General features: G+C 47.9%; 1 protein-coding gene and 1 long non-coding RNA gene across 2 annotated transcripts in view; both read left to right on the forward strand.

Annotated features, from left to right (window-relative positions):
* LOC119172507 (uncharacterized) overlaps positions 1 to 25,188 on the forward strand; it is a 297,206-nt gene that overhangs the window by 78,764 nt on the left and 193,254 nt on the right. The window lies entirely within an intron of this gene.
* On the forward strand, positions 15,726 to 17,685 carry LOC142814724 (uncharacterized). The gene is made up of 2 exons (XR_012895046.1): positions 15,726 to 16,697; positions 16,974 to 17,685. It is a non-coding gene; the product is annotated as an uncharacterized LOC142814724 (long non-coding RNA).

A 25,188-nucleotide genomic window follows, 5' to 3' on the forward strand; every position in this document is an offset into this window, starting at 1 on the left:
AGTGCTTTCAGCTCAAGTGATCATATGATCCTTATAAACAATCACTAAACAAAAGCTTGTGTGCTAACATGCTCATCCGCTGGATGTAGTTTCATGTCAGCCCATGTTTTTAAAGAACGCACATGACTTTGCTGTGCGCTCTAGCACGACATCTTACTCTCATCCAAAGAACGCTAGCATACCAACACACACCTAATCATAGGTCATATCGCAATAACCTATAGCCACCACTCTTTCAAATTTAGCGGGCGTACCAAAACTTCATTTGCGACATGCGTGCTCTTAGCTTAAAAACTCCTTTTACGCAGTCGGTTGACTGATGCGGGTAACTGCTCCCGCACTTCAATCTCACTCGCGGCGGTCGTGGTCTTGCCGGATTGCGAGGACGCCCGAGGCAACAACGTGCACGTGCTACCAGCTGAATGGCAGCGTTACGCCTCATTTGCGATTTCGGCCGTCCTCTGTCAATCCGGTGGAGGGAACCTGAGCAATGCAAGGGAAAGAGTGACGGTGTCCTATTTGGTCTAGCCGAGTGGTGTTTAGCTATTGTGGTCTTTCTTCTAGGACCACGTCGACACTCTTTTCCATGAAAAGCTTTAAACCTCGACCGCGCATACCGTCGCGTGGACTTGCGCCATGACCTACCGCTTCGCCGCTGGCGTTTTGCTGCACGACACAAAGGCCTCCCCGGCGAACTGGCCAGTAACCTACCCCTTTCTCGTTCGCCCGGCTGATGGTCATCTTTAACATTCCTTCGTCGCTTCGCTTTCCTACAGCAACGTTTGCTACCGACCCTTTTCTCACAACTGGGAAATTGATCTCTGGTTGCTGGCTTCACACCTCAAGGGTACTTCTGCACCACCTGTCACCTTACCTCGGCCCTTCGGTCTCTTAGCACTGTTGTCACGTCGGGCCGCTTCACCTGTACTGAACCTGCATTCGCGCGCGCCCTGAAACGTGCAGTCGATAGAACCGAAGTACCGACGACGTACGCGGGAATGTATTCGCGAAGAACCCGCTTTTCTTTTTCTTGTCTGGTGGCTCGGACGCATACAAATCGACTTAGACGTCGATGCAAAGTGCCTAGTACTACTTGCTCCACTCGAAGCTTTTGCGCCCTCCTTTACACGCGTAGTACTGTTCGTCTCCCTCGCGGCTTTGCGACGTCTCTTGCGTCTGCGCCGCTTCCTGCGACTCGTCTCTGAGCCTACCACTCGCAGCTCAAGGTCGCTAACACTCTCACTGCCCTCGTCAGCTGTCGACGCCGCTCCGTCTAGATGATTTTCGAAAAAAACCACTTATTTCACACTCTAGATCGGCAAACAGCTTGACGCTCTTAGGAACAGTGCAGCTGCTTTCCTTCAAACACTCTAGCTCGCATTGCTGGGATCTATCGCCAGCTGTACTGTTACCGTCACTCTCTACATTCGCTGCTTCTGAGCTTTCTTCGGTGTCCTTGCATACTTCCACGCTGTTTGCCAGTTCCACCGTTGCGACAAACACAGTTGAAGTCTGTACCAGCCTTTCTACCGCTATCCTAGCTGTTTCGCTAGCATTAAACTGGCACAGCACCTCGTCGCACTGGCTCTGACCTTCGTCGGCCTCTCTACGCAGCGCAGCATCTTTAGCAGCAATCAAATTCGGTTCTTCATCGAACCTGCTGCTGTCTTTAAACGTGCTAGCCTTCTCTACAACTCTGGGCTGCACCTCACTCACTTGATTATCGCACTTCTCGTGCGCTACAGTTGCGGATGGCTGAATCTTCCGCCTCATTGCCTCAATTTTTTGTTCTAATTGTTCGAGCACCAAGGCGCGTGCTCGATCACGCTCTTTTCTATCCCTTTCCCGTGCCTCTCTTTTGCGTTTCTGTTCCTCTCTTTTGCGTTTCTCTCTTTCGTTTCTGTCCCTCTTTTCTTTTTCTTCTCTTTCTTTTCTATTCCGTATTTCCTGTTTTTCAAAAATCTCTACTGCGTTTTTAATTTCGTCCTCACTGGCTTTATGCGAGATCAGCCTCCAAACCGCTGTCCTGCCCATTCCTTCCTCTATTTCAATGCCTAGATGCTTACTCACAGCCAAAAATTCATCTCTTAGCATTGCCTTCCACGACATGATTGCCGTTGTACTTTGGTCCTGCATCTCACACATAATTAGGTGATCCCTACAACTCACAAAAGGTAATCTCCCTAATCCACACACAATCCAGCATCTAATAAACTAACACAATTGAAGCCTGGAAAGTCAAAGCAAAGACCAAGCACTCACCACAGCACAGCACCATGTCGTGAAGTCCATCTCACCGCTGCCAACCCGTTGTAAGGTTCGCAGGAAGAAGGTCGCTGCCGATGGTCGCTGATGATGGCATCCCACCACTGCCACCAGTTGTAAGATGTTGAAGGAAGGAAGTAGGACGCTGGAGGATACGAAATGTTTATGACATTATTTACAATTATTTACAGAAAAGGAACAGGTTAGTGGTTTCACAAACCACGAGCGTGGTGGTTGAACGTTACATAGTTCAGAGCGACGTCCAGCACTCTGCCGCGTCGTTTTATGCCCTGTCGGGCTCCTCCTCTCCCAGTCGAACACCAATCACGCACACACAGGTGAGGGGGGCGAGCATGCACGGTCCACGTGAACACTGCACTGTGGTGGCGCCAGCAGGGCTCTTCCTCGTCGTGTGTGTGCCGCTACTCGAGAGTTCCCACGATCCTGGCAGCATACTTCAAAGGGTTCGCCGATTTTGTTCGCTCAATTAGCGGGGTGACTTGCAGTGGCCGTCGGTCTCCTCCAGGAGGATGCTGTCTTTGTTGGCCTCTCTCGAATGGTTAACGGCGTCTTGGCGACACGACATCTCGTCCTCCGGCTAGCACGTACAATGCCTGACGAGCATAGGCAGTCGGCCGGTCGGCTTGGTGATTGGGGATCAAAAGGGAGCGCCGCTCCTCTTGTCAGCTCCGGCGCCGGCCACGCCAGCCCTCCTGTCGCCCGACGAGTCGACGAGGCCATCAGTCACGCTGCTGCTTGAAGGGACGACAAAAGCGTCCGCACTTGAAGGACGGGAACTCGCTTCTCCCCGCTGCCTGGTCTGGATAATCGCTCAAATACCCGACAGCGTCCGTCAGACAGGGCGCCGAAGGGATTGAGAGATGAATCTCCAGGCCAAACCTAACAATACTTAATAAACACATGCATCCTGTATACAGGATTCACGTCTAAACAGGTTATATTACGTAACAAGGCAAGGTAGAAGCGTAAATAGCCGTGCGGCATCACGACACATGATCGCCAACGCCACTTTCATTTCATTTCATTTCAGTTTTATTCAACACAAAGTTGTTACAATTTGTCTTGAGGGACACGACTAAAGGAAGAAATACGCTTACTATGTCGGGCCATTCTGGCAGCAAAAACATAAGCACACCATCAAGTGGTTGTCGTACAGAATGAACTTGTAGATAATTATCCAGATTTGTTACAAGAATAAAGAAAGTTATGATAATAGTGAACAAAGATGTAATCAAAGTTGTTTTGAAGTTATGTCGATACAATGAACGTGTACTCATAAAGAACTTCAAACACAAAGAAAGATAATAACATTATTTTTCGCCACTAACGTAAGTGAGCCGCACAAAAATATAATAAACATTCTCTAAAGTTCTGAAAAAAACAAATAACGATTGTTCACAAGGTCAATTAAAAGTACGCATGGCAGGGCATGCTTTTTAAAGCAGGTGAAACCTACAAAAACTGTACCGAAAAAATGTTTCACAAGAAAGTGGTGGTATCTATGACTCAAACATGTCACAACAGTATTTAATATACAATCACAGGTCATAGAGAATAAAGTGTACGCAAATACAAGACATATATAGTCACAAAATTTTAGGTACCAAAGGGAACTTCATTTTCTTCCGTTAGGAGTTGTGATTTTTGCGAATGAGCTGGAATGAATGATTGGTGATGATATATGGTGCTTACTGGCCAACGAGCGCCATGAGCAATGGTGAGTAAAAAGCAATTGTATGTGATTGAAACATTTGAACAGAATATGAACAATGATTATGCTGCGCGTCTGTAAAGGGGCCTGAACTCTATGCCCTGAGGCGGGTTGAATCTCAAAATAAGAAAATATTGATTGATTGATATATCCAATTTGACGTCCCCAAACCACAATATGATTGTGAGAGACGCCGTAGTGGAGGGCTCTGGAAGTTGCGACCACCTGGGGTTCTTTAACGTGCACCGAAATCTCAGCACATAGGCCTACAATATTTCCGCCTCCATCGTAAATGCAGCCGCTGCATCCGGGATTTATTCCGGCGACCTGCGGGTCAGCAGCCGAGTACCTCAGCCTCCAGGCCACTGCGGAAGGACATATTAAAATCAAGGGGGAGACGTGAATTGCATGGAGGTGGTACAGATGACGATTTTGGCAAAGGGAGCTGTCACAGCCACGACCTCTGTACAGAGGTCGAGCTACGGATCAACTAGAAATATGGGGTAATAACAATGGACGTTTTTTAAAAAAGCTGAAAAGTTATTGATGTTTAAAAAGTAGATGCCTACCGATAAGCATCACAGGGTGTAGTGGCAGCTGCTGTCGGTAGGGCAGTAAAAAGTGCTTTTTTTCTTAGAGCATCTAATACCCCTGCCACATGTGACAACTTAAGCGCACTTCGAGCGCGTACACTGAGCAGTGAGTGTCAATTGCACGCCATCACACGAGCAACTTTAGTGTCACTCGCTGCAAAGTACGCTTGCCGGCAAGTGCGTTCCTTACCCTCACTTCGCTGTCACAAAATGTGTAGCCTCAGTACCAGTGACTTGCACAGAATGGGCTGTTGCCTAAAGCGGCACCCATATTATAATAAAATTATTGTTTCGTTATAGCTGTGAAGAAGAAAACGCATCGATGGCAAGCAGTTTCGCCATGGCTTGGTACTGGGTTCTGAGCTTCTTTCGCTCGCCTCATGCGTATCGTCGCCGGCATCTGCTGGACCATTGCTCTGTCCTGATCGTCTTTTCATCGTAGGGCCACCGTCGCAACACACGTCAATACACCCCTTTTCATTTAGTGGAGGGTGTTGACATTCCCCGTCGCCTGAACCTGGGTGCTGCCACTCGCCGTCACCTAAATATGGAGCGGCGCAACCAAACGCTACCTCCCATCATGGCCACAAAGAGCGCGCCACCTGGCTCTCCCACTCCATCCTCCAGCAACCCCGGCGTTCTCGCTTGCGTAAGACCGAGGTCTTTAGCGGAGCTGATGAAACCGACATGGAAGACTGGTTCACTAACTACGAACTGGTGAGCACAAACAACAAGTGGAATGACGCGGAAAAGTTGACGAACGTCATTTTTTACCTCACTGACGTGGCCGAAATGTGGTATAACAACCACAAAGACGACATTACGACGTGGTATATCTTCAAAACATCGTTTGCGGACGTTTTTAGCCGACCCGCTGTCCGCAAGTCCAGAGCCGAGCAACGCTTGCGGACTCGCGCACAGAAGCCAACAGAATTGTTCACAGTTACATCGAAGACATTATTGGTCTTTGCAACAATATGAACACCGCCATGCCCGAGTTGGAGAAGATTCCACACATTCTCAAGCAGATAAATGACGGCGCATTTGAGATGCTCCTTGCCCGTAATCCTGCCACCGTTGCGGGACTTGTCACTTTATGTCAAAGTTTCGAAAAGTTGAGGAAGCAGCGCGCCCTGACTCGGCCATTTTCTTCACAAGCCGACTCGCTCTCCAGTCTTACTTTTATACCCGATCACTCACCAACCCTGCAAGAGATTGAAGACTTCGTGCGTGAAGAAGTAGCTCGGCAAATGTCGTTGATTCCCTTCACATAGCAGCCACCATCCTCTCGTCTGCCCTCACCACTCCGCGACGTTATTGCCGAAGAGGTAGCTCAAGCTGTTCCCGTCGCTGCCCACCAGCAGCCTGTGACTATGCCTGTTCCCCATGCGCTGGCTGTGCAGCACATGGCCGCGTCTCTTACTTATGCCCAAGTGGTACGCAGCAGACCCCGCCAGCAGCATTTGTCACCCATGTCTTCAGTTGCTCCCCACTCCGCCCCTCTTTCGACACCTTGGGCCGCACCGCGAGTCAGCAATTCCTGGCAACTCCTAACAATCGACTGATCTGCTACGCCTGCGGTACTCCAGGATACGTGGCACGATATTGTCACCATCGCTTCTAACCATTCTACGACGCTACTCGGTCGTTACCGTATGACTCACAGCCCATGCACCTACCTGCTCCCTATTCCTCACCGCAGTATGTCTACACTAACTTTCCCGAGTCTCAGTCACCCCAGCCCCCATTTCAGACTCACTTTCCCCGCTCCCCGTCTTCTCGCAGGCGATCACTGTGCCCAATGCGTCCCCGAACCGCTTCCTCCAACCGCGAAAACAGAACGCCGCCGTTACAGAGGCAAGAACTGCGCCGTCGTCGAAATGCCCAAGTCCTCGCACTTCACCTGCTAACGTCATCGCCCTATCTGTCGATGGTGTTTATAACTTTTCCCTGGTCGACACAGGTGCTGCCGTTTCTGTTATAGCCGCCGAGCTCTGCCGCTCCCTACGCAAAGTGACCAAGTCCCTCTCTGAACTACCGCTTCGTATGGCTAGCGGACAATGAGTTAGACCTCTCGGCACCTGTATGGCCCGCATATTCATCTAAGGCTCTTAGTACGTTGTCGAGTTCATCGTCCTTTCGGTCTGCTCGCATGACGTTATCATCGGGTAGGACTTTCTGTCACATCATCATGCCGTCATTGACTGGGCACGCGCTGAAGTTCAATTTTCGCACCTGTTTGACGAATCTTTGCCCAAAACTCTTTAGTGGTCGCCGAAACTCATCGTGCGTGAGGACACTTAAATGCCGCTGGCCTCTCTTGCCATTGTCCGTGCTTGCTACGATGACCCTAACGATGCTACGGTACTGTTTACACCTTCCGACATATTCATGAGCCGCAGAGCCATTTCCTTGTCTTACACTACACTTGACGTCACTGCTGGCCGAAGCAATATTTGCGTCCACAACCCCCTTTCTGCACCACTTACGCTACTTGCCGGCGAATGTCTCAGTCGAGTGGAGTACCTTGATTTTTCTTCATTCCTTAACATGCCAGACGAATCGTGCAGTAGAGCCTCGACCGAACTTCATGCCCTTTCTCCACTGGAATGCTCGTCGAGTGACATCTTCTCGAGTTCCATCGCCGACACCTTATGTGCTCAAGAACGCGCCGAGCTTTTTAATCTCCTCCTGCACTTCGCAAATTAATCCGACGTTTCGCAGCCACAATGGGGTCGCACTTCCACAGTGCACCACTACATTGACACCGGTTCACACGAGCCATTGCGTCAAAGACCATACCGCATCTCCGCTGCAGAACGTCACGTCATCAATGACCAGGTCCAAGAGATGCTACGCCGTCGCCTTATTCAACCATCACACAGTCCTTGGGCTTCTCCTGTCGTTCTAATTTGAAAGAAGTGTAGAGAGAGAGAATAAACATTTATTAATAACAAATGCACACTGAGCCTTCTTTGGGTGGGGCCCTCAGTCCAGGGCTCCATTGCCTTGCGCGACCCTGCGAGCCCGCTGGACCAGCTGCTGCTGTTCCTGCCGGCGTAAGCTGAGCAGTGCAGACTCCCAAGAGGAAGGGGTGGGATTGGGAATGGGAGGAACGCCCTGTGGGGCAGAGCATTCCCACGTGGAGTGGTACACTGTCGGTACGGATCCACAGAAGGGGCAGTAGGAGGGGTAGAGAGTCGGATGAAAGCGATTTGGCATATAAAGGCAAGGAAATGAATTGGTCTGTAGTTGCCGCCAAGCGACAGCATCTGCACTGTTAAGTGAAGGATGAGGGGGAGGATATGTATAACGGCTCTTTCGGTAGTACTCCAGCGTAGCGTTGTAGTTTAGTGGTTCTGTCGATGCGTCGTCTGGATTGGACAGCTCTTCCAATGGAGCATGGCCGGTCAGCTCTCGGGTAACCGCATGAACGCGTTCATTACCATGGAGAGAGGCGTGTCCAGGAGTCCATACGATACGCACAGGACGTAATGCGGACGGTGAGACAGAAGAGAGGATATTGTGTGCATGTGCAGCCACAAGTCCTTGAGCGAAAGCACGGCAAGCAGCTTGTGAATCTGTTACAATAGTGACAGGGGAGTCACGTGACAGTGTCGTAGCGTGAACAATTGCCAGAGCGAGAGCTCCCTCCTCTGCCAGACCACTGTCTGTAGTGCGAAGTGTGGCAGACGCCACAAGGACGTCTGTGTCATCTGTCACGGCTAAACACATAGCTGACTTCTTTGGGTAGCGTGCTGCATCAGTGTAAAGTACTTGTAAGTCTGATGTACCATCACCAAAGACGCGTGTCATAGCCTGAATTCGGGCACGTCGACGACTGGCGTGGCGGGAGGGATTCATATTGCGTGGAATCGGAGGCACTTTGATGAGTGCGCGGACAGTAAAAGTAAGTTTATGTCGCGGTACTTGAGCGGGTTTTTGAGGAATCGGGTAGCCAAGACGAGACAGGATGGCGCAGCCCTGACGGGTCTGCCTGAGCCGTTGGAGCTGACTGTTGTGCTGGGCCTCGATGAGTTCGGTTATGGTGTTGTGGACTCCTTATTGAAGGAGGCGTTGTGTAGATGCGTGTGGAGGCAAGCCGATAGCCGCCTTCACAGCTGTCCGTAGAAGGATGTCCATCTTTTTTATTTGAGATAGAGTGAGATTGTGAAAGGAAAGATGATAGGTGAGCCGACTAACTATGAGTGCTTGTACTAAGCGGAGGACATCCTTCTCACAGAGGCCTCTCCTGCGATTGGTGATGCGTTGGATCATGTGTGTAATTTGAGTTATCTGCTGAGCCAGAAGGTGTGTAGTGTATGAGGCCTTGCCGTCGGACTGAAGGTAGAGGCCTAAAATGCGAATTCGTGGTACCAGAGGGATAGGATGGCCATCAAGAAACAGCGAAATGTCAGGAGAATCAGTGGTTTTGCGGCACCGCTTGTATACCAATAACAACTCCGACTTATCCACTGAGCACGTAAGGCTGCCGACAGCAGCATAGTCTTGCACCAGAGACACAGCTTCCTGTAGGGCGTCCTGAATGGTTCCGTCTGATCCTTTGGTCGCCCAAATTGTAATGTCATCTGCATAGATGGCATGCTGGATGTTGGGAACCTGTTGTAATAGGGAAGGGAGTTTAGCCATAACCACGTTGAACAAAGTGGGCGAGAGAACCGAGCCCTGCGGTGTTCCTCTGCCTGCGAGACAAATGACGTCCGAACGGAGGTCTCCAATCCCAATAGTGGCCGTGCGGTCAGAAAGAAAGGACCTGGCGTAATTGTAGATACGTGAGCCACACTGAGATGAAGCGAGATTGTCCAGAATAAGGTCGTGGGAGACGTTGTCAAAAGCACCCTTCAGATCTAGGGCCAGAATAGCTCGGACCTGGTTTGAAGTGGGGCTATTCAACACGTCCTCTTCAAGCTGTAATAATACGTCCTGTGTAGAGATACCAGGACGGTAGCCGAATAGTGTATCAGGAAAAAAGTGATTGTCTTCGAGAAATGGTTGTAGTCGAGAGAGAACAACGCATTCAAAGAGTTTAGCTTCACATGAAGTTAAGGATATAGGGCGAAGATTCTGGAGGGATAGCGGCTTGCCAGGCTTTGGAATAAGTATGATTTCTGCGTATCGCCACTCCTGTGGTAGCGTGCCGTTTTTGCAATGTTCGTTGTAAAAAGCGGTTAAATATTCAATGAACTGGTCATCTAAATTACGCAGAAGTGTGTAGGTAATCCTGTCTGTACCGAGTGCTGTGTTGCGCTTAATGCTTTGCAAAGCTGCCCTAACCTCTGCTTCTGTAATGTCCTCATCTAGAGGCGTATCGTGTACGTGTGGATAATCACGGTAGGCGGGACGGGGGCCCGTGGATACACAGTGTTGCTTTAAGGTGTGCAGCAGAGTGTTATCGTCGAGCCCTGATTTGTGGAGAATGGTGCGGATTGCGTTATCAGTGTGTGATTTTGTCTGCGTGGCATTTAAAAGAGCACGGAGTATACGCCACGTTCGAGGTGTACTTAGTGAGCCGTTGAGTCGATCACAGAAGTTATGCCAATTGTTGCTAGTGAGGATGTTCGCATAGTCCTGTGCCTCAGTAGCCAGTTTGGTGATTCGGAGACGAAGTTTTCGGTTATGTTTCTGTCGCCGCCACCGCCGTGTCAAGCCTCTGTGGGCATCTCAGAGATGTAGCAGATGCCGGTCCACATCCGGCGTTTCTGTCGTCGCAGCGATGAGTTTGGTAGCTCTTTGAAAATCGGAGTGAAGTTGTAGTATCCAAGCCTCTAGGGAAGGAGAGTCCTGATGGGTAGTTGTACGATTACGCCTGAATGCATCCCAATTTGTTAGTTTTATGATGCGCTCTGGGGCACGCGTGGCTACTACTTGAAGCTCTGTAGTTAGTATATGGTGATCACTGCCTAGATTCACCTCATGGTGAATCTGCACCAGGATCAGTGACTAACGCCTTTGACTATCGTGAGGTCGGGGCATGTGTCCCTGCTCACACTATTACCTAGGCGAGTGGGTTGATCAGGTTCTGTCAGCAGGGTCATGCGATGAATCGCGAGAACCTGTGCGAGTCGTCGGCCTTTAGGCGTTTCTGTTGCGTAGCCCCAAGCCGGATGGGGGGCATTGAAATCTCCTACAATAACTATGTGTTTACCTAACTTGCAGATTTGTGCGAATAGATGACCGAAGTCATCGTTCCTGGCGTTAGGTGCACTGTAAACGTTAAGCACGTACAGGCTGCTACTGGAACGAGAGCACGGGACTAATTCGAGGAGTACGTGTGAGATGGAGGTGCTTTGAAGGGTGTGTTCTATGACAGTGACATGCTTAGAAACTAATGTAGCTGTGCGATGTGGTGTATTGTTCGTTACGTCCGTGTATGTGGTGTAACCCGGAAGCGTAGGGGTACATTGTACTTCTTGTAACGCTATGACATCGGGAGTAATCTGCTGCGTCGCAATGAATTGCATTAGAGCTCCGCGTTTCCTACGATGCCCCCTGCAATTCCACTGCCACAAACGTAAAAGTTGAGGGGTGTCACGCGTTGACCTACGGTTTCTCGCCATGATCATGCAATAGCGGGGCCTCGGTAGTACACGAAGGCATTTCGGACTGCGCTAAATATTGGTGGAGGGTGGTGGGAAGCAGGACTGCAGCAGCTGCGGCTGTTGCGACGGTTTTTCGGGACGGTGATAGGAAACAGGAGGGGTGTATGTAAGGATGCGGTCGCTGTGTTTCACGTGTCGGAGACGTGGTGCGTTTTGGTGCAGATGGCGAAATATCAAGTTGGTCAAGTGCAGCCGATATCTGCTGTTTAACATCTGTTACAATCTGCTGGACAGCAGGTTGCAGGACCTGCTGGATCAATTGTTGGAGTGGAGCTGTTAGTTCAGCCATAATGCTATCCTTCATTTTCTGCATTTCTACCTGCATCATAGTTGCGAATTCGTTCCTCAAAGAAGTAGCCATTTCGTTCAACGCCTCTCGTGTGCAATAGTCGGATCGTGCCGTAGTTGACGACATGTCAGGGTGAAGCTGAGGGTCTACTGACATGGGTTGTGGTAGTCTAGGTGGCGTTGGTTGTGGTGTTCTTTCCTGCGTTGATGTTTGTGTGAGGGAGTGGGACTGGTATGGAGAGGGAGGGAGAGGAGGGAGCTGCCCTGCCCAGCTTAACGTTTGTGCTTTCTTGTGGAAACCGCTTTGCTGGCCATGATGATGCGTTGTCCCGTCCGTTTGCCAGCCTTGAGATCCCGGCTGGCCAACGAAACCACTCCGCGATGACGAGTTTCCTCGCTTGGGCCCCGACTTATCCCTGGAATGGCTCCTTCGCCTGGCTGCACTCCCGGACGCACTGCTCTGCTGTCTGGGGCTGGGAGATGGTGACTGCGCCTTCTTGGTGGGAGTAGCTGACCGGGGTGGTTTGCGTCGGTTGACAGGTGGCAAAAACCACTTTGGGCATGATTTGGCAGCCGTCGGGTGGTCGCCACCACAAAGCATGCAAGAAGGGCGGCATTCGTGGTTGTTGGGTGATAGTAAATCCCCCCACACTCGACATTTCGGTGTGTCAGGAGGCTGTGGGCACACATGCTCACGGTGTCCAGTTTTGTTGCACTTTCTACAGTGGGGAATAGTCCGTTTGTAGAGATAGCAGCGGAGAGCCTGTCCGTACGCGTGCACGAAGAAAGGGTCTCGCTTGCCACAAAATGTGAGCACCATTGCTCCGGAGTTGCCGAGGCGTCTGCACGTAAGGACCTCGTAGCCCGGTACTTCAACTTCTGTCAGGAAGTCGTCTGGTGTGATTTCATGGCCTATTCCGTTGACCACCCCTTTGCACGAATTATCAGGTGCAATACCATAAGAGGTGATGCCGTAGGTTGCTGGGTGCACTGTAATTTTGGTGATTTGTCCAAGTGCCATGGCGATGTGTTCGGATGAGGTGCTTATTGTTAGCACATTTTGATTTTCGTCAACTCGAAGCTTGATATCAGGCTTCTCACTGCGTATATTTGCTGCATGAACTACGGCGAGAAGTAATGTCTTGGGGCTAACCTTGCTGAGATTTAATCCACCATGAGGACGGATTGCTAGCTGGTAGTCCTCGGCAGGGAGCGGTGGGACTCTTGGTAGACGCGTCTTAGGCCGGCTCTGGCGTAGAGCGGGCACAGACGGCGTGCTGGGCAGCTGTTGAGTTGGTACGGTATGGGGTTGCAGCTGTCGGCGTTTGTTCGCTCTTTTGGTAACAGTGATCCATGGATTTGCGTTGTGCTCATTGCTCACCTGCGTATCGGCGTCTTGACTGGTCTGCGTATCCATCATGTGGTCCGTGGAGCGAGAGGGCAGTGAGCGCTTCTAGTCGGCTGCGACGCTCCCAGAGACGCTCGCCATCCGCTGTAGAGCGGGGCGGCGTTTTGTCCAAGCCGCGTCTCCGACTTGTTAGGGTTAGCGAGGTGGACCTCTTCAAGAACTTTCGAAAGCGTTAAAACGTTTAAAAGCGCACTCACAGGTTGAAGTCTGGTATAGGCTTGACAGTGGTGATGCTAGGAACAAGTCTCTATTGTTGCAACAGGTCGCCAGGAAGAAATTCTTCTTGAAATTGAACCTGAGCCGGAGCCGATGTGATTCACGTCCGTCGCATGCTCTCGCTACTCGGCGACCCCCGAAAGAAGGGTAGATCGATTTGATTTTGCGTCGACTACCGGCGATTTAACAAGGTGATGCGGAAAGACGTCTATCTATTATCGTGCACTGACGACGCCCTTGACAGCCCCCAATCAGCCAAATTCTTCTCCTCCTTAGGCTTACTATCTGGATACTGGCAGGTTCTTTTGGCAGAAGCTGATCGCCAGAAAACTGCGTTCATTACACCAGATGACCTGTACGAATTGAACGTAATGCCTTTTGGGCTTTGTAATGCTCCTGCCACGTTTGAACGACTCATGGAGAACACACTGCATGGAATGAAGTGGTCTGCGTGTCCATCTACGTCGACGACATTGCCATGTTCTCTCCCGATTTTCTACACATCTGCTTCAGCTCCAACTAGTTCTGACGTGCTTAACCAACGCTAGGCTCCAACTGAACCTTAAAAAGTGCCGCTTGGCCACGCGAAAGTTGTCCATCTTAGGGCACATCGTGTCCAAGCATGGTGTTGTACCCGACCCTGCAAATCTGCGAGCAGTCACTGAATTCCCGAAACCTACTACACTAAAAGAATTACGCACTTTCATCGGACTATACTCATACTTCCGGACCTTCGTTGGAAATTGTGTGACCAATCTGCAACGCGGTGACGCAGACCTTTCATCCTGATCTGCTGACTGCGACGTCGCGTTTGCCATGCTTCGTAGTCTGCTCACATCTCCTCCCATTCTTCGGCATTTTGACCCAACAGCTGCAACGGAAGTTCACACAGACGCTAGCGGGGTTGGTCTTGGTGCTGTCCTCGCCGAACGCAAGCCGGACTACTTCGAATACGTCGTCGCTTGCGCGAGTCGCACGCTCACTGAAGCTGAGTCCAATTACTGCCTTTCCAGTCATACGGTGCGCTTCAACCGCTTCCGTGCTCTGCCAAACTTTTCGATCGGATCGGAATTGATCTCTATGGCCCTCTGCCGACATCAGCTGAAAATTGGCGGATCATAGTCGCTGTGAACCATTTATTACGCTACGCTGAGACCGCTGCCCTTCCAAGTGCCACTGCGTGGGGCGTTGCGTCCTTCGTCCTCCATCGCTTCACATTACGACATGGTGCACCTCGAGAAATACTGAGTGACCGAGGTCAAGCCTACCTATCAGAAGTCGTCACGGCTCTGCCTTCTTAACTGCATGTTGTTCATCGCAAGACCACGGCATACCACCCGCAGGCTAATGGGCTCACGGAGAGATTGAACCGCACCCTCGGCGATATGCTCGTAATGCATGTGACATCTGATCATACTAACTGGGATCGCATTTCTCTATTCATCACGTTCGCATACAACACCACGGCACAGTCTACCACTGGATTTTTACTTTTATTTCTCCTTTATGCACGAGAATCCTTCCACACTATCGAAACTCTCCTTCCATACCATCCTGATGCATCCGAATGCCCATCTGTGTCCGAAGCTGCCCGAAAAGCTGAAGAGTGCCGTGAACTCCCACGCACCTTTACGTCCCAAGAACAGCAGTGCCATAAAGAAAACAACGCCGACTCTTCACGAAGCCACAGCTATTCCTCGGGATCACTTGTATGGCTGGCTGTTACTTTTCGAACCCCCCGTCCTTCCCTCAAAACTCGTCCCGAAGGTACGAGGGCCCTTATCGCGTTTCCGAGCAAACCTCGCCAGTGAATTTTCTCATTGAAACACTTTCCCCATCTGATGACATGTGCCGCGTGAACATGACATCGTCCACCTCGCCCACCTTAAGCCATATCATAGTCTTCTGCCTCAAGACCCTTAGGTCGCCAGGAAAGCTCTTTTTCGGTGGGCGAAAATTGTGGAGAAGGAAATGCATCGTTGGCAAGCAACATCGCTACCGCTTGGGTACTGGGTTCTGGGCTTCTCTCGCTCGCCTCGCACTGATCGTCACCGGCATCTGCTTGACCGTTGTTCTGTCCCGATCGTGTTTTTATCGTAGGGCCACCACCGCAACACACGCCAGTATAGCCCTTTTCATAACGGATACTGAAGTGTAACAAATCAAGTGAAAAGTCAACGAAAATCTGTGCTGCTCTCACCCATGGCCAGTTCGCGGCCACGTCAGCTAGTGGGATGCGGCTTCACATGCTTTGCAATGGCTGCGTCCATCGCATAGTTTACTTCCAGGCACACTTGGACATGTGTAGGCAAGTCGTTCTCTAGTCGTTTACGATGGCGTGGACCACTGGTGCTACTTCAACTAAGACAATGTGTTCCCACAATGAGACACGAGTGGAAATGTAGCAAATATATATTCCGCAACAAAAAGACAATTGTCACTGTCGTCATTCCAGAGTACTTTTCGATTTCTCGTGTAGCAGCAAACCGCCGAAATGACACTTTGTGAGCGCAAATACACTCGCACAAAGTGCACTTAGGTCGCCATGTGTGACAGGGGTATAACTCATTGCACTGGACGAGAATGTTGATAATCGTAGGTGGTTCTCCATATCTTTATCACAATGGTGGGTCGGCGACAGACCAAAAACAAGAATGTGTAGAGTTTGTGTTTTCTGTTCTTAGCCTTGTAAGTGTTACATCTGTGTGTAGTGACTTTGATAGTGGCAATAATTTGCCAAGTTGCGGCCTAATAGCACGGACTTTATTGTCTCTGTGTCTATCTCACGTGCTCTGCCAGTAGCCCCTGAGCTTTCGTTTTAAAAGATGTTTGAAGTTAAGCGCAGGGATTGGTATTGATGCATTGAAAGTGGTTGTGTTGGCAGATGCAGCCAAAACGTTTCCTTGTATCTCACGGTGCTGTGGCACTCAGCAGACAATGACATGCTGTTTGGGTTTTTTTTGCAGTGTGCACAAAATTGAATAAATGAACACTAGTACGGGGTTTTTGTGTTTTCAGGAGCTTTCAGGGCTTTCATCACACTTAGTTAATCTGTTAGATTAACGTTTTATGTAGTTTTGCTTGACGTGTTTCACGACTGCCAGTAGTGCATAAGCTCCGCGTGTGGAGATGCCTGTATTAGTATGGAGAGCGCCAGCCTTCACAAAGGATTGGCCTACCGCTGCCTATAACACAGAAGTGGCGTCGATAAACCTTGAGGTGTCGGTAAAGAACTCCGGGTATGTGTACTTATATTGTAGTTCGAGGAAATATGTACGGATGTGCGCAAGGAGTGCTTGCTTTGTGACTTCCACAAAAGAGACATCACAGTCAGTAAATAAGTTGCCACTGCCACAGCGGTAGATATCCCCTTCAGGCGCAACGTCCACATTTGTGGACGCCAAGCTCACACCTAGGTGTTTCGAAAATAGGTCTTGAATCTCGCGCGAAAACAATGCTCCCACAACATCTGCATCTTGCTGCAAGGACGCGTGGCGCCATCTCTTGCACCTGGTTCAAAATAACATCGTAAACAAAAGTCAAAATGGACGCCTCCACTTTCTATGGCGGGACGCGTAAGTGGCTCTGATGTTTTTATCGTTTACTTCGTACCTTTTTAGCTGGCGTGAAATTTTGCATTTGTCAGTAATAACTAAGATATCCCGCATGCCTTTTAACAATATTTTGGCAATGGGAAATCATTTGTAATGACAGAAAGGTTCAGCTAAATTTCGCGTCCACGAACGTGGACACTGCGCTTCAGTGCCTCCTTTGTTGAAAGGCTGCTATTTCTCTGTGTTTCACTTCCGGCAGCATCAAATGATGTTTACGTTAATAATTTTTGTCACCAGGAGTTCAAGATCATGCATCGAGACGACAAAAAGTCGACGGTGAAACAGCAGAAGACGTCCTTAAAAAATAGCCAATGGAGATGTTTCCGATGGAGACATTTCGGACGAATAAAAGGAGGAAGAGAATGAAGAGAACACAAAATTACGTTTTGTTTGAAAAACCTTTAGCCTTTTAGTTAAGATCCTGCCGCCCGGTTCTTGGCCGATCCCCCTTTGTGGGTGTGCGCCAGACTATCAAGGATCATCATCATCATCATCATCAGCTGAGCGTCAACAAGCCCCAGAAAAAGCGTGGGCGACCAAGCAGTGAGAACCCCCAGGTGATGAAAAGGAAGGCACCCAATGCGTCACCCCTGCCAGTGAGCACTCTTCGCTATGACGGCATCCAGCACTGGCCACAGCAAATGAACATACCCAACGCACAACGCTGCAGGAGGGAAGGATGCTCACCCAAGAGCCGCGTCCGCTGCAGGAAGTGTGACATTTTTCTTTGCCTGACATTGCAGAATGACTGCTTCTACCTCTTTCACACTAAATAAACTTTTTCTGGTAACTTCTCTCAACATTACTTTGAAAGAAGTTATTTTGAATTTAAATGGAAAGCGTGTTTTCTTCTTTGTCGCTTTTCACTAATATTACTGCTTTGAGGCGCAATGTCCACAAATGTGGACGCTGAGCAAAAATTAAACCAATAAACATATTTTGCATTTGTTTCTAGTTTCTTACTTTAAAAGGCTTAAATATTGAAATTATGAACAAAAAAAATTTTCACGTTGCCAGATTTATTTCGCGCCTGAAGGGGATATGCAGCAGGAGCCATCAAACGATCTTCGAGAAGTGGCAGCCTGTTTCCTCGGCGAGGCTCCTCACACGGAGCGAGTAGAGTTGCCCCAACTAAGGACTATTCTGGAACAAGCCAGAAATTGATGTTTATTAGTGAGGTGATAGAGGTATTGCTTGTCTGCCTTCTCCTTCAGAAAGTACACAAAATACACATAGCATCTCTGTATGTAGAGTGACCATTCATTCCAATTCACATACAGGCCCTTCATGGGGCTAGTGCGAAAAGCACCCGTAGAAAGGTGGATGCGCAAATGGCGCACAGTATCCAGCGTCTTCAAATCACTTGGTGTCGCACATTGATAAACGATGGCTCCGTAATCTAGGCGAGTGCAAAGAACACTTTTGTAAAGGTTGAGAAAGCACTTCCTGTCACTAACCCAAGTAGTTGTATATAGCAATTTCTGAATATTCACGGTTTTTAGACACCTCATTTTGAAATGAATAATGTGTGATATGAAGGTCAGTCTTGAGTCTAATAGTAGGCCCAGAAACTTATGCTCAGTATTTACAGGCAGGCGCTGACCATGCAGGCCGATGCCAGGGTCGGGATAAATGCTTCCTTTCTAGAAAATTAAACGCAATTGCTTCTTTGTGCTTTTAGTTTGAACCCTTTTTAATCCGCCCGTTTCAATACCTTTTAAAACCCAATCGGACCAGGCGTTACACGATTTTAAACCGACGTCGTCAACATATGTGCAGTAAACTTATTTTGTGGGATAGCGAGGCGCAAGAAGTTTATTTTAACTATATATAGAGTACAACTCAACACACCTTCTTGAAGTACTCCTGTTTCTTGGACACAGGTACGGGACAAAGCAGTGCCCACTCGAGCACGAAATGTCCGATTGGACAGGTACCTTTCGATTGTTGAGAACATTCTACATTCTGGATGGATTGATATGGTATTACACTTTAGACCGGGTGGTAGCTAACGCCACCAAGCCGTGATACTTAGTGAACCAAAAACTAGATTTATTTTTTTTAAATAGTTAGGTTGAGGACTCGTACTTCGCAGTGAAGGGTTTCATTTTCACTTGTGTCTTGACTTTATCCATCAATCAGATAACATCCTTTTAGTTAATTCTACCCGCTTAAAGTCTATTTTGCCCTCGCTGACCCTAAAACCCAGTGCTTTGAAAAACTCTGCGCCATCATCCTGAACTATAGTGTGGAGCCTTTTACAGAACATTATCAAGTGTTCGGCAGTTTCCCCCTCTGAAGCACTCGGAGTATGCCAAAGCGCTACGTAGTGTCATATGCCTTCTCCATATAGGGGAACATAGAAAGAAAAAAGTCATTCTTGAATGAAAGCATCACGAATTGGTGCCTCAATACGGACAAGGTGGTCAGTGGTTGACCTAGACTCTCAAAAACCACACTGGCATGGGTCAAGAAGGTCATTATGTTTAAAAAAGTGAATCAGTCGTCTATTTGTCATTTTCTCAAAGACCTTGCAAAGGCAACTAGTTAACGTTATTGGTCAGCAGCTAGAGACTGAATACGGGTACTTGCCCTGTTTCAGAAGGAGAGTAATGATGGTTTTTTTCCGGGTGGGAGAAATCTGGACTATAACACTGCGCGTTTCCATCTCTCGGCTTGCATTATATTTGTGATTTCAGGAACACATTAGACAGAATATAACACAATCTCCTTTTACGTAAACTTCCACACTACGGTATTCAGGGTGCCATAGTCCAACTAATACAAAGTTACCTGTCATTCAGAAAACAATATACAACTATAAACAACATACACTTACGTGTCGAAATTAGTAAGTGTGGTGTTCCTCGGGGATCCATCGTTAGACCGGTCTTATTCCTGATATTCATTACTAATATTGTAAATATTGAGGTATATGAAAAATAGTTTTGCATACTGACGATGCAAACCTATCCTTTGCAGGATCAGACCAATGTGAATTGTATAAAGGAGACAATATAAGGATGCACAAGCAAAATGTGTGGTTCAACGTAAACAAATTTCAACTGAACATATGAAAACTAAATATATGTTCTTAAAACTGAATGGGGCAACTTGCATTTTATGCGCACCAATTTACTTACAAGGCAGTGAGATTCAGGGAACAACAACAATACCTAGGAATTCTGTTTAAATATTTTTGGACCCCTTACATATACACGAAAGAAAATTGTGTTTGCAGAAGAATAAAGATTGTATATAGACTAAGCTACTACAACCCAATAAATATTAAGCGACAAATTTACTATGCACTTGCACACTCACGACCGACATACTGTCTCTTAGTGTGGCTAACGACGACTGTCACAAACTTCAATTCTCTATTAGTGCTGCAAAAGCTTGCAATACATGCAATATCTAACACTCCACTCCACGACAGTGCTCAACCACATTTCAAAAGCTACAAAATAGTGCCTATCAATAAGTTACACAGACACACGCTATGCTATGAGATACAACGACAGTATAAAGTAAATAAATACGCATTCTTGGATAGATTTTATGCCAAGAACACCCTATGCATTACGTAAAAGCCTAATATACAAACCTAGATCACGCAGAGACTACGGTGACCAATGGTTAAGCTCACGCATAACAGACATTCTAAATAAATACGCTTTCATACCCCAACTTCTTTCACACCCGCAGGGGCATCTGCGCAATCAGGCGTGGGTGTGTAGCGACACCACGGACCCGAGCTAAAGGGGGGAATCCACCTCTTCCACGCCTAGCCATGCGTGGCTCAGCCCTGTCAAGGGAAAAGGGAATCCTTGGGTTTAAGCCGACGCCGGGTGATTGTTATTGGACCTTTAAGGCTTCCCGGAAGAGGCAAAACACCTCTTTGACCCTGGTTTCACGTAGACGGCACCCCTAGGCTGACACACTCAGGGGAAATCGCCAGTCGCCTTTTCATATCTCTATCTTACCTCATCTTCGTCTTTCTCTCAAACTTTAAACAATAGTTTTCTTCAAGACTTTCGACGTAAAACTTTTTGTCTGTCTGTCTATACTTTTGTCTGTTTGTCCACTCTGAATCATACTCCAAACGTCACCAAACGATACCCTAAACAGCCAACCCCATCCGCAGCGTCCACCAATTTTGCTCAAGTTTCAGCGTTCATACTTGCTCGATTGTCAAATAAAAAGCAATTGTTGCACATATCACAAGTGCCATGACAACAAGTCAATACACTGTATGTGTGTATTTATACTAGAAAAGGAAAACATAAGTTATTTTAAGGACCGTAACGGTTATCACGCTGCGCTGTCAATGCAATGCTTGCATGAAAAGGCAAAAGTTTCCAACGCTTTGCTAAGACGACACGGTTGTGGCACCAACAGGTCGCCTTGAGTTTTACACAATATTGCCTTCAAAACTGGCGCGCACGCCGTGCGCTTCGTTTCCTAAGATAACTGCCAGAGTGTGCTCATGTCGCACGTGTAACTTCATTCGATTGGCTCGTTCGCCTCCGCTACACGTTCGAGGCACTCTAACGCAGCACCTCCACAATACCATTCACCCATTTTCTTCTGCAGAACATCAAATAAATGTTTTGTTCACTCTCTCCAGACGCAAGACTATCGTCTTTCGACGACAATTGCAGTGTAACATGGAGATACAGGACCAATTTTCTTATCTCGCATGTCGTCTTCTTAACACCAGTTACTTCCGAATTTCCTGTTGGCGATGGTTAACCTTCTGTAGGTATCCAACGTGAGTGAGTGAGTGAACAAACTTTATTCAAACAGCGGATTAAGGCGTGGGCCTAAGCCAAGCCTGGGGCGGTGAAGAGACCCTGTCTGTCAGCCACCTCCCGTGCTCACTGGATGGACCGTATTTGGATAGCAACCAACCTGATCAGCTAAGATGAGTATCTAACGTTAGGTAAATACATTAGGTTATAGCGGCGATGCATTACTGGCGTCTCCAAGTGTTTGTGAAACAACCTTGTAGTGTCCTCTTCTTGGGCTCGGTGGTGGGTGGCCATCATCGCCGCCGAATATTACATTTTCTTTATGGCACAATTTTTTCTCTACTCTCCAAACGCCACCAGAAAAAGTGGCCACACGAGGAAAGCTTCGCACTCCTGAAAGTAAAGCAGTCGTTACCGAAGTACAATGTCATGCACAGCCAAAAAGAAAACCAAACAGTCCGATCATTCTCGCCTTTCGTTGTTTCGAAGACGCTCACAGAAGCCATTGACTCAGACTAGAATGTAACCAAGTTGGGAAGTGGTGACCTCCTTTTAAAGGTACGCGACAAGCTCCAATATAATAGCCTATCTAAACTTGTAGCATATGAAGAAGTCCCTGTTTCAGTAGACCCACACAGGTCTGTGAATATAGTGCATGGTGTGGTGCCTGATGATGACCTCTTCCAACTACTTGACCACGAAATATTGGTAGGCTGGCAAGAACATCACGTAGTAAGGGTGAGGAAATAAGTAAAAGACGAGACAAAAAAGAAAATACCCACCAAACACATAATTATCACCTTTGGTATTAGTGACTTGTCCAATTCCATTCAAGCCGGCTACTGTAAGCTCCGTGTCAGGCCCTACGTCTCAAATCCCCGTTGATGTTTCAAAGCCAACGCTTTAAGCATGGATTGCAAAGCTGAGGAGGGTGTGAAAATGGCACGAATTGTAGCTCTAAGGAACGCTTATAGACAAATGTAATGCAGCATTCCGCTGTGCAACCTGCGGAGGAAACCTACCCTCGTACTCGCGATCGTGCCCTGCCTGAGAAAAATAAAAACAAATCTTCAAGATTAAAGTGAAATTCAATCTATCTTTTCAAGAGGCCCACCAACCGATTGCACTAAATCAGTTTATTCCTTCTATCGCCGATAAGACGCACCAGGGCGCCACACCATATCTTTCGGCACCCGCCAGTGTCACACAGAGTATGACAGTGGTCGTGCCATCAGCACCCCTGTCTGAAGCAGCCTGTACTTCTTTGCCACCTGACAAACGGCCAGCAGACCCCCGTGTCTGCTGGAATCCGGGCCACTTAAAGTGGAGTTAGGTCCAAAACGAGTGCGAACGTGCCTGCTAGACAGGCACTATCCACCACCTCACAAGACGTGATGGAGACAAGTCCCCAGCATGTGGTGCCTCAGGTGCTGAAGGATAGGCGCAACTCTTTGATGCGCGCCAAAAAAGAAAACTCTGAATTACAGGGCCCCCAAAAGGCCCTGTAACTTAAGACAACACTTTTGTACAAACAGCAACACGCAACATTAAAATGACACAAATACTAGAGGGGAACGTCAGAAGACTGCTGAAAAACCGCGACAATATCCAAGAAGTTCTACATAAACATATACCAAAAGTCGTGCGTGTGCAAGACACACGCTTTAAATTCAAGGACACAAACTTTCTACGCAGTTACACTACTTTTCGAAAGAATCGAGGTGATGCTGTTGCATCATCTGGTGGTATTGCCATCGTTGTTCATTAGAAACAACTTGTGCACATTTGCCGCTGCAAACACCCTTGCGGCGGTGGCCGTCCGAGCTGTCCACTTCAACAGACTGGTCAGAATTTGCTCTATTTACATACCTCTACATCAATACCTCAATAAATAGGAATTCCAGGCACTCATAGATCAACTTTTAGAACCCTATGTTGACCTCGGGCACTTTAGTGTACATAATTGCCTCTGGGGTGACTCTCGCTGCAATGCGCGAGGTCGCGTGATTGAACAGTTCTTTTTTTCTTCTGGCGCGTGCTTCCTGAATCGCGAAAAGCAAACATAATACAATATGGTTACCAATATCTACTCGTCAATAGACCTCAGCATAACACCTCCATCTTTGATACCTCTATTTAAATTGGAAGTCATCCATAATCTCAACGGTAGTGACCATTTTCCTATAGTTCTCAGCACATCAATACCGTATACATTTCCTCTACAGGTTCCTAAATGGCTCACCGATGAAGCCGATTGAAACAGTTTAAGAAATGGCTCTCCTAACTTGACTGACATAGGAGTATTAAGCATCGTACCTGCTGTGAGCTACTTGCCAGCTTTTTTTATTGATGCTGCAACGAAATGTACACCACAAAAATGTGGACCGTCAGGCAATAGACGAGTCGCATTGTGGAAGACTGATTGCCCTAATGCAAGCAAAAAACAAAATAAAGCATGGAAGTTGCTCAGAGACTCGCGGACGTCGGAGAATCTTTTAACTTCAAGAACATTAGGCTCAATGCAGGAGAATGCACCAACAGGCGAGAAGGGAAAGTTGGCACAAATTTTTATAGAGAGTCAATTCATACACAGATGAGGCGAGAGTCTGGAACATGTTTGGTAAGGTCGGAAGCACGCTCACTTCGTCTAATGAACCCAGAAGGGGAGAGTTCGGAAGATTAGACGGACACTCTTGGGGCGCATTTCGAACAGGTTTCCAGCCCATCCCATTACAGTGCAGCATTTCAAAGATACAAAGAAAAAAAACGAAAAATAGAACGCAAATTCAGAAACACGGAGGCATACAATGAACTATTCATCTTAGCTGAGCTAAAAGCGTCGCTAGTCGCTACAACAAAACAGTTCCAGACTCCAACCGCACGTCACACAAAATGCTGAAAAGCCTACCCCATGAAGCCTAAAACGCATTCCTTTCTTCGTACAACACTCTTCGACTTTCCACCTATGAAGATAGTGAAAGCATAATTTCGCCCATGACCTTCCCTATCAAACACGAGCTCTTCCAACCCCATCTGGTATCACTTACCTTCGACATCTTGGCAAATAAAAGTACACCGCCTGCTTCTCCCCCCTTTCTGTAACCGCTTTGTTGTTATGCGTCCTTGTTATGCGTTATGCGTCATAGTTGTTCGGGAACAGGCATAAGCCGCTATCGTCGGCAACCGTTTCTGATAGCCGGACGCGGCGACCGTCTGCAGGCTTCAAGAGTGGCGATGTGGGCTTGTTGGTGAAACATTTGAAAGAAATTTATGTAGCGCGAGGCAAAAAAACGAACACCGGAAAGAATAGACTGAGATGTCTGAAATGTCTGCAGGATCGTCTGCATTTCTGGTGCATAAAGGTGCTTTGAGTCGGTTGTTTCTTAATTTAATTGTGTCGTTTAACTCCGCTGTCACCCATGGATTTTGAATTTTTTTTTTGAGGGGCTTAAGAGGACAGAACTTATCTTAATAGAGGTCAAGTACTCCGTAAGAAAGTTTTAAGATATATTAGGATCAGTTCAAAGATTTGGTTCCTAAATATCTCCTTACTATGGTTGTAGTAACTCCTGAGGACTACTTAATCCTTACTTTGGGCCACACGATTACCAGGTAAGAAGCAGCATATTGGAAAATGATCGTTAATGTCGACCGTAATCACACCTGCTTTCACATCAAGAGGATCAAAGCTCAAGATA

The sequence above is a fragment of the Rhipicephalus microplus genome, chromosome 4 (assembly GCF_043290135.1).
Source record: "Rhipicephalus microplus isolate Deutch F79 chromosome 4, USDA_Rmic, whole genome shotgun sequence".
Classification (NCBI taxonomy): domain Eukaryota; kingdom Metazoa; phylum Arthropoda; class Arachnida; order Ixodida; family Ixodidae; genus Rhipicephalus; species Rhipicephalus microplus.